Consider the following 10,000-nt stretch of genomic DNA (forward strand, 5'->3'; position numbering starts at 1 on the left):
TTGTACATAGTACAGACGAAGTACGACGTTTGCGAAGTACGGCACTCAAAATCGTGATTTTCTTGTACGACGTTTATTTGCACGTGCTGTCGACTGCGACGAAGTTAAGCGTTCATTTGACTTTGTACATAGTACAGACGAAGTACGACGTTTGCGAAGTACGGCACTCAAAATGGTGATTTTCTTGTACGACGTTTATTTGCACGTGCTGCCGACTGCGACGGAGTACAGCGTTCAATTGACTTTGTGCATAGTACAGACGAAGTACGACGTTTGCGAAGTACGGCACTCAAAATCATGATTTTCTTGTAAGACGTTTATTTGCAGTTGCTTCCGACTGCGACGAAGTACAGCGTTCAATTGACTTTGTACATAGTACAGACGAAGTACGACGTTTGCGAAGTACGGCACTCAAAATCATGATTTTCTTGTAAGACGTTTATTTGCAGTTGCTTCCGACTGCGACGAAGTACAGCGTTCAATTGACTTTGTACATAGTACAGACGAAGTACGACGTTTGCGAAGTACGGCACTCAAAATCATGATTTTCTTGTAAGACGTATATTTGCAGTTGCTTCCGACTGCGACGAAGTACAGCGTTCAATTGACTTTGTACATAGTACAGACGAAGTACGACGTTTGCGAAGTACGGCACTCAAAATCATGATTTTCTTGTACGACGTTATTTGCACTTGCTGTCGACTGCGACGAAGTTTAGCGTTCATTTGACTTTGTACATAGTACAGACGAAGTACGACGTTAGCGAAGTACGGCACTCAAAATCGTGATTTTCTTGTACGACGTTTATTTGCACGCGCTGTCGACTGCGACGAGGTTTAGCGTTCACTTGACTTTGTACATAGTATAGACGAAGTACGACGTTTGCAAAGTACGGCACTCAAAATCGTGATTTTCTTGTACGACGTTTATTCGCACGTGCTGCCGACTGCGACGAAATGCAGCGTTCATAGTACAAACGAAGTACGACGTTCACAAAGTGATGAAGTAAAACGTAAACAATAAATAATATAATAATTTTATTTGTGTTGTATATAATGAAAAAACAGCAAATTTTTTTGCAAATTACGTATCTGTAAATAAATGTAAACATTTAGCAACTAATCAAAATTGTTTTTTTTTGCCTAGATATTAAAGTAAAACATAAAAATACATTAAATTTATAAAATGCAACCCGCAGCACACTAGATGTGCATTAATATTGCATAACCTTTACGAAGTACGACGTCCAAAAATATTAATTTTTTTTTATATTGAGGTTAAAAAGTGAGAAAACATAAATTAATAATAATGCAACCTGCAATACACTTAATATGTACTGATCTTGCATAACCTTCACGAAGTACTACGTTTAAATATAAATTAATATTATTGTGACCCCGCAATACACTAAATTTGTATCAATATTGCATAACCTACACGAAGTACGACGTTCAAGAATATTAAAGAATTTTATTTGTGTTGTATATAATAAAAAAACAGCAAATTTTTTTGCAAATTACGTATCTGTAAATAAATGTAAACATTCAGCAACTAATCAAAAGTGTTTTTTTGCCTAGACATTAAAGTAAATCATAAGAATACATTAAATTTATAAAATGCAACCCGCAGCACAACAGATGTGCATCAATATTGCATAACTGTTACGAAGTACGACGTCCAAAAATATTAAATTTTTTTTTATATGAAGGTAAAAAGTGAGAAAACATAAATTAATAATAATGCAACCTGCAATACACTTAATGTGTACTGATGTTGCATAACCTTCACGAAGTACTACGTTCAAATATAAATTAATATTATTGCGACCCGCAATACACTAAATTTGTATCAATATTGCATAACTTACACGAAGTACGACGTTTAAAAATATTAAATGTTTTATTTGTAGTTTGCATATAATAAAAAAAAAAACAAATTTTTATGTAAATTACGTATCTATAAATAAACGTACACATTTAACAATTAAATAAACATAGTATTTTGGCCTAGATATTAAATTAAAACATAAAATGCATAATATTTATTAAAATGCAACTTGCAATACAGCAAATGTGTATTAATATTGCATAACCTTTACGAAGTACGACGTTCACGAAGTACGTCGTTTACGAAGTGCGACGTTTACGAAGTACGTCGTTTACGAAGTGCGACGTTCACGAAGTACGTCGTTTACGAAGTGCGACGTTCACGAAGTACGTCGTTTACGAAGTGCGACGTTCGCGAAGTACGACGTCTACACATTAGGGCACTCAAAATTATTGTTACGTTGTACGACATTCAGACGTTCCAACTGCGACTAACTACAGCATTCATTTGACTTTGCACATACGACGAACGAAGTACGACGTTTACGAAGTACGGCGCTTAAAATAATTTTGTTTTTATTAATTAATTATTTTTTTAAAACAAACGTTTTTATAATTAAATTTTATAATGGTTTAAATATAAAATATGACTTTTTAATATTATCAATATTTAAAATATTTTCTCCCTTTGTGTGTATGCCTTATAGTTATAGAGCTGTGCGCTTCGGTAGACGTCGCCTGTGGAGCTATGTCAGTGGAGCGGTGCGCACATCCAATACCGAGCGGCTGCCTCGATCGGTGTCGCGCTGGTATACATATGGTAGTGGTGTGTGTCGATGCGTTGAGTGAGGCGATATGAACGGTGTAACGGTTTAGTCGAAGTTTATCATAAATGACGACGACAAAACGACCGATTATGTATACGTTCTGCATTTGCTTCCAATTTATCGACGTTTATCGCACATTTCCGCTATCGAATTCGAATAGGGCTTTGCTTGCGAGATTGCTTTATTTTGTGATTTTGTGGCTCGCCCAGTTCCCCACAGCGAGATTGCGGATGCGGCAAAACGTATTCTCTTACGTTGGCGGTCCTTATGCAATCAAACTTTGTTGAACTAACAAATGTTTGTGATTTAAACAAACAAAAATAATAAATGCGTCAACTCTCTAATATCCGAGCGAGAATATTTATATAATATTCGTAACGTTTATGGATTCGAAAGAATTTCATAAATTCACGTCGCATTCAATCTTGCGAAGAGTGAAGAGAATGTTTGAACTTTTAAATCGGCAAAGGTAAAAAATAATATTATAAATATTATTATTATGCCTTTATTGACCGATATATGTGTTGTGGTGTTTAACGACTACGACGACGATGATGACGATACATTTATCTCTATATCGTACGAAGAAAAGAAGAAACAGCGTGGCGTTACTTTCTTATATGTTAGATTGTTTCGCACAAACGCGCATATTCTTCATCTTTATAAACGATGATGATGAGTATTTTATTCTCTCGTCTGTCTCAAAAAACACAAAAACACAGTTCCCTGGTTGATCCTGCCAGTAGTCATATGCTTGTCTCAAAGATTAAGCCATGCATGTCTCAGTACAAGCCAAATTAAGGTGAAACCGCGAAAGGCTCATTAAATCAGTTATGGTTCCTTAGATCGTACCCACATTTACTTGGATAACTGTGGTAATTCTAGAGCTAATACATGCAAACAGAGCTCCGACCGGAGACGGAAGGAGCGCTTTTATTAGATCAAAACCAATCGGTGGCGGTTTCGCCGTCATCGTACAACTTGGTGAATCTGAATAACTTTACGCTGATCGCACGGTCTCGCACCGGCGACGCATCTTTCAAATGTCTGCCTTATCAACTGTCGATGGTAGGTTCTGCGCCTACCATGGTTGTAACGGGTAACGGGGAATCAGGGTTCGATTCCGGAGAGGGAGCCTGAGAAACGGCTACCACATCCAAGGAAGGCAGCAGGCGCGCAAATTACCCACTCCCGGCACGGGGAGGTAGTGACGAAAAATAACGATACGGGACTCATCCGAGGCCCCGTAATCGGAATGAGTACACTCTAAACCCTTTAACGAGGATCAATTGGAGGGCAAGTCTGGTGCCAGCAGCCGCGGTAATTCCAGCTCCAATAGCGTATATTAAAGTTGTTGCGGTTAAAAAGCTCGTAGTCGAATTTGTGTCCCGCGCCGCCGGTTCATCGTTCGCGGTGTTAACTGGCGTTTCGCGGGACGTCCTGCCGGTGGGCTTAGCTCGAGAGGGCGGCCCAACTCAATCCCGCCGCGGTGCTCTTCATTGAGTGTCGAGGTGGGCCGGCACGTTTACTTTGAACAAATTAGAGTGCTTAAAGCAGGCTAAAACTTCGCCTGAATACTGTGTGCATGGAATAATGGAATAGGACCTCGGTTCTATTTTGTTGGTTTTCGGAACCCCGAGGTAATGATTAATAGGAACGGATGGGGGCATTCGTATTGCGACGTTAGAGGTGAAATTCTTGGATCGTCGCAAGACGGACAGAAGCGAAAGCATTTGCCAAAAACGCTTTCATTGATCAAGAACGAAAGTTAGAGGTTCGAAGGCGATCAGATACCGCCCTAGTTCTAACCATAAACGATGCCAGCTAGCGATCCGCCGACGTTCCTCCGATGACTCGGCGGGCAGCTTCCGGGAAACCAAAGCTTTTGGGTTCCGGGGGAAGTATGGTTGCAAAGCTGAAACTTAAAGGAATTGACGGAAGGGCACCACCAGGAGTGGAGCCTGCGGCTTAATTTGACTCAACACGGGAAACCTCACCAGGCCCGGACACCGGAAGGATTGACAGATTGAGAGCTCTTTCTTGATTCGGTGGGTGGTGGTGCATGGCCGTTCTTAGTTGGTGGAGCGATTTGTCTGGTTAATTCCGATAACGAACGAGACTCTAGCCTGCTAAATAGGCGTATTTCGACATCCCAAATGCCGGCTGGAGCCGGGTTCGCCCGGTCTCTATGTGCGGTTTTTACTGTCGGCGTACAAACAATTCTTCTTAGAGGGACAGGCGGCTTCTAGCCGCACGAGATTGAGCAATAACAGGTCTGTGATGCCCTTAGATGTTCTGGGCCGCACGCGCGCTACACTGAAGGAATCAGCGTGTCCTCCCTGACCGAGCGGTCCGGGTAACCCGCTGAACCTCCTTCGTGCTAGGGATTGGGGCTTGCAATTGTTCCCCATGAACGAGGAATTCCCAGTAAGCGCGAGTCATAAGCTCGCGTTGATTACGTCCCTGCCCTTTGTACACACCGCCCGTCGCTACTACCGATTGAATGATTTAGTGAGGTCTTCGGACCGGTGCGCGGTGGCGTTTCGACGTTGCCGATGTTGCTGGGAAGATGACCAAACTTGATCATTTAGAGGAAGTAAAAGTCGTAACAAGGTTTCCGTAGGTGAACCTGCGGAAGGATCATTAACGTGTAAATGTTGTTGTTTAGTTGTCACACATACACACACATTTTGTCTGTGCTGATCAACAAAAAACACACATACATACACTATTCGTATGATGATCAATTCTCATACAAAATTCTTTATTATGCGTCGAACGGAAAAGCAACAACGGGTCGTCTTGCATTAAGCGGATCTGTTGTTACGTTTTTCGATTTATTTTATAAATCGATTGTAAACGTGCCGTAAACGACGTTTTCAAAGAATTTTTTCGAACATTAACACGAATCAATATTGTCGAAAGATGGTTATGTGCTAACGTTTTATTATTGCTTTCGCAGTGCCGGTCTTAGCGTATTTCCATCATCGTATTCGCTTCGAAAAAAAGTACTAATACACAGTGGTGGTGTATAATTAATGTGCAAGAGATGTTGTTGTTGTTGTTGTAGTATTTGTATATGGTTGGAGTTATTTATAATAACAAACAAGAATGAATGAATGAATAATAATGGTGTCTGCCAATACGATCGTACTTTATGTACACGACTAAAACTTTATACATACAAACCATAATAATAAATAAACTCGAAACAACCAACAACAAAATTAATACGCTACTGTACATACAAATACACATTTATACATACCATCATTTTACTTAACCGATGGTGAGTGATGTTTGAAAAATAAACGCTTAGGCTTACGGTTTTGTAAGCCAGTCTTTGCGTATTTTCTTCATCGTATTCGCTTCGGAAAAAAGAAAATAAAGATGGTGTATAATTAATGTGTAAAAGAGATGTTGTAGTTGTAATTTAATTTGTAAATGGTTGGAGTTTATTAATAAATAAAAGGGGCTGTCTATTCGTCTGTACTTTATGTACAAGACTAAAACTTTATACATACAAACCATAATAATAAATAAACTCGAAACAACCAACAACAAAATTATTACGCTACTGTACATACAAATACACATTTATACATACCATCATTTTACTTTACCGATGGTGAGTGATGTTTGAAAAATAAACGCTTAGGCTTACGGTTTTGTAAGCCAGTCTTTGCGTATTTTCTTCATCGTATTCGCTTCGGAAAAAAGAAAATAAAGATGGTGTATAATTAATGTGTAAAAGAGATGTTGTAGTTGTAATTTAATTTGTAAATGGTTGGAGTTTATTAATAAATAAAAGGGGCTGTCTATTCGTCTGTACTTTATGTACAAGACTACAAAAACGTTTTATAACAATAAAAAGCTCGAAACAACCAATAACAAAATATACTACTACTATACTACTATACATACAAACGCACATTTATAAATACATAAAATCAATTTACTTTATCGATAGTGAGTGATGTTTGGAAAAAAACGCTTAGGCTTACGGTTTTCGGGTACCTGGGTTCCGCATGCGTCGAAGTAATAATTTACTTTAACGACGCGACGAACCGTAGGAATCTAAATAAAAAAGTTTATTAACTTTTTTAGATTCTGTGGGTTTTAAATGATATACGCCCGACTGACGAAGGAACGTTTTGCACTGCCTGTGCTTTTCTTTTGATTCGTTTTTATGTCGACGGACGTTCTTAGAATGCCCACCAAACGACGTATCACACAAAACACCCTACAATTGTATTGTTTGGTAAATATTGTTGTGATTAAGTTTGTAGCTGTGGCGTTTGTTTGAAGAAAACGTCTGGTTTTTCGACATATTTTCTATTTAATAAATATACATAATGCTTATCGCAAAAGGAGCAGAGTTTTATAGACAAAGTTGATAGAGAAAAAAAACCTAATAGATATATATACGTATTTATAAAACGTTAATATCATCGGGTTATTCTTTATGTAAACTTAAACTATAACTGCATACTCTTTTCGATAAGTAGAAACAAATGCCACTTTAATTAAATAAAATATTATAAAATATAACGCCGAACGTTTCTTTCGATTGGTCCGTTTCTCACATATACATCACAATTGTAATAACCTTAAGTAGTTATTTTTGTTGTTGTGTGATGATGAAACGATTTCGATGTGGAACGGTGCGTTATGTAATAATATTTTAAATTTGTTTGAAAAGATTACCCTGAACGGTGGATCACTTGGCTCGTGGGTCGATGAAGAACGCAGCTAATTGCGCGTCAACTTGTGAACTGCAGGACACATGAACATCGACATTTCGAACGCACATTGCGGTCCTCGGATATACTGTTCCCGGACCACTCCTGGCTGAGGGTCGTGTCAATTTCAAAGACTGCTCGGTTTTTGTCTTAAACACAGCGCACAATGTTGTGTAGACAATTACGTCGGAGCGTGTTGGGTGCAAATATGACGCGTTACTATAATTGTTAATTGATTGTCGGTTGTCATAATAAAATATTATGCAACGTAGACAACAATAAAAACAATATAAAAAATAACGCGGCATCCTAAAACGCAATAGCGGCTGACATTCTTATTAGTTTGTTGGTACAAGTTGGTTTAGACGTAGCACGTCCGATATTAAAAAGCAGCCACAACGCTTAAATTTCGAACGAAGCGATCGTCGTGTCCGAGACGTTAAAGTTGTTTATATGCATATTTTATGCACTATAATTAACAACAACAACATTCTCGCAACGACGTCAGATCGATGTTTGAAATTGTTTGGAGGCAGCCATATAAACGGAATACGTGTAATTATCGTCTGACAAAATAAAGGCAAATTTATATTTGCGACCTCAGAGCAGGTGAGACTACCCGCTGAATTTAAGCATATTATTAAGCGGAGGAAAAGAAACTAACTAGGATTTCCTTAGTAGCGGCGAGCGAACAGGAAAAAGCCCAGCACTGAATCCCGCGGCCGAAACCGGACGCCGGGAAATGTGGTGTTAGGGAGGATCCGTCATCCCGAGATTGTGCGACGCGTCCAAGTCCATCTTGAACGGGGCCACAGCCCATAGAGGGTGCCAGGCCCGTAGTGACCGTTGCCGATAACGGGAGGATCTCTCCTCAGAGTCGGGTTGCTTGAGAGTGCAGCCCTAAGTGGGTGGTAAACTCCATCTAAGGCTAAATATGACCACGAGACCGATAGCGAACAAGTACCGTGAGGGAAAGTTGAAAAGAACTTTGAAGAGAGAGTTCAATAGTACGTGAAACCGTTCAGGGGTAAACCTGAGAAACCCGAAAGGTCGAAAGGGGAGATTCAGCGTGACTCGATAGCGGCGCTAAATGATCGTGCGACGAACGGCGTACGCGTCGTTCGCGCCTTTTGTTTATGCGAACCGAAGTCGAACGCGTGCACTTCTCCCCCAGTAGGACGTCGCGATCCTTTGGGTGTCGATCTAAGGCCCGCGGTGGAGCCCGTTCGAACGGTTCGCCGTTTCGGACGAACCCGCGGTGTTTCCCGGTCGACTCGCTCGAAGGTATGCATATGGCGCCGGGCCGCTACACAGTTAGCGTCCGACCATTGGCAAGCGCGTTCGTTTATGACGGTAATCGCACCTGGTGTCGGTTCTGTCTACGAATGGCTGTTCGCCAATGAGTTCTCGGACAGACTCGGTTGAAACGCCGATCTGCGACGCTATAGCTTTGGGTACTTTCAGGACCCGTCTTGAAACACGGACCAAGGAGTCTAGCATGTGCGCGAGTCATTGGGACATGACTAAACCTAAAGGCGCAATGAAAGTGAAAGTTCGTCTTGCACGGACTAAGGGAAGATGGGCGGCCGTTACGGCTGTCGCCCCGCACTCCCGGGGCGTCTCATTCTCATTGCGAGAAGAGGCGCACCAAGAGCGTACACGCTGGGACCCGAAAGATGGTGAACTATGCCTGGTCAGGACGAAGTCAGGGGAAACCCTGATGGAGGTCCGTAGCGATTCTGACGTGCAAATCGATCGTCGGAACTGGGTATAGGGGCGAAAGACTAATCGAACCATCTAGTAGCTGGTTCCCTCCGAAGTTTCCCTCAGGATAGCTGGCGCTCGTCGCTTACGAGTTTCATCCGGTAAAGCGAATGATTAGAGGCATTGGGGTCGAAACGGCCTCAACCTATTCTCAAACTTTAAATGGGTGAGATCTCCGGCTTGCTCGAACTTTATATGAAGCCGCGAGACTCGAATCAGAGTGCCAAGTGGGCCATTTTTGGTAAGCAGAACTGGCGCTGTGGGATGAACCAAACGCCGAGTTAAAGCGCCTAAATCGACGCTTATGGGATACCATGAAAGGCGTTGGTAACTTAAGACATCAGGACGGTGGCCATGGAAGTCGGAATCCGCCAAGGAGTGTGTAACAACTCACCTGCCGAAGTTACTAGCCCTGAAAATGGATGGCGCTGAAGCGTCGTGCTTATACTCGGCCGTCAGCGGCATGTGCGGTCGGTTATTTAATTAACCGGCCATGAAGCCCTGACGAGTAGGAGGGTCGCGGCGGTGAGCGCAGAAGGACTGGCCGTGAGGCCGTCTGGAGCCGCCGTCGGTGCAGATCTTGGTGGTAGTAGCAAATACTCCAGCGAGGCCCTGGAGGACTGACGTGGAGAAGGGTTTCGTGTGAACAGCCGTTGCACACGAGTCAGTCGATCCTAAGCCCTAGGCGAAAGCCGATGTTGATGTGGTGTAGATATGTCGTTGGTTCGTTTTTAATTCGAACGTAAACGTACGAAGCGAGCACACACCCATTGGGCGAAAGGGAATCCGGTTCCTATTCCGGAACCCGGCAGCGGAACCGTTAATAATTCGGGCCCTCGCA

The 10,000-nt window shown here is 41.8% G+C and overlaps 2 non-coding genes across 2 annotated transcripts; both read left to right on the top strand.

Moving 5' to 3' along the window:
* The first annotated feature begins 3,376 nt into the window (after nt 1-3,376).
* LOC135265526 (small subunit ribosomal RNA) lies at nt 3,377-5,299 on the top strand. The gene has a single exon (XR_010333269.1). It is a non-coding gene; the product is annotated as a small subunit ribosomal RNA (ribosomal RNA).
* Nucleotides 5,300-7,357: 2,058 nt separating this feature from the next.
* Nucleotides 7,358-7,514, top strand: LOC135265524 (5.8S ribosomal RNA). Its single transcript, XR_010333267.1, has one exon. It is a non-coding gene; the product is annotated as a 5.8S ribosomal RNA (ribosomal RNA).
* Nucleotides 7,515-10,000: the final 2,486 nt, after the last annotated feature.

This window comes from Tribolium castaneum, chromosome 2 (assembly GCF_031307605.1).
Source record: "Tribolium castaneum strain GA2 chromosome 2, icTriCast1.1, whole genome shotgun sequence".
NCBI classification, from domain to species: Eukaryota; Metazoa; Arthropoda; class Insecta; order Coleoptera; family Tenebrionidae; genus Tribolium; species Tribolium castaneum.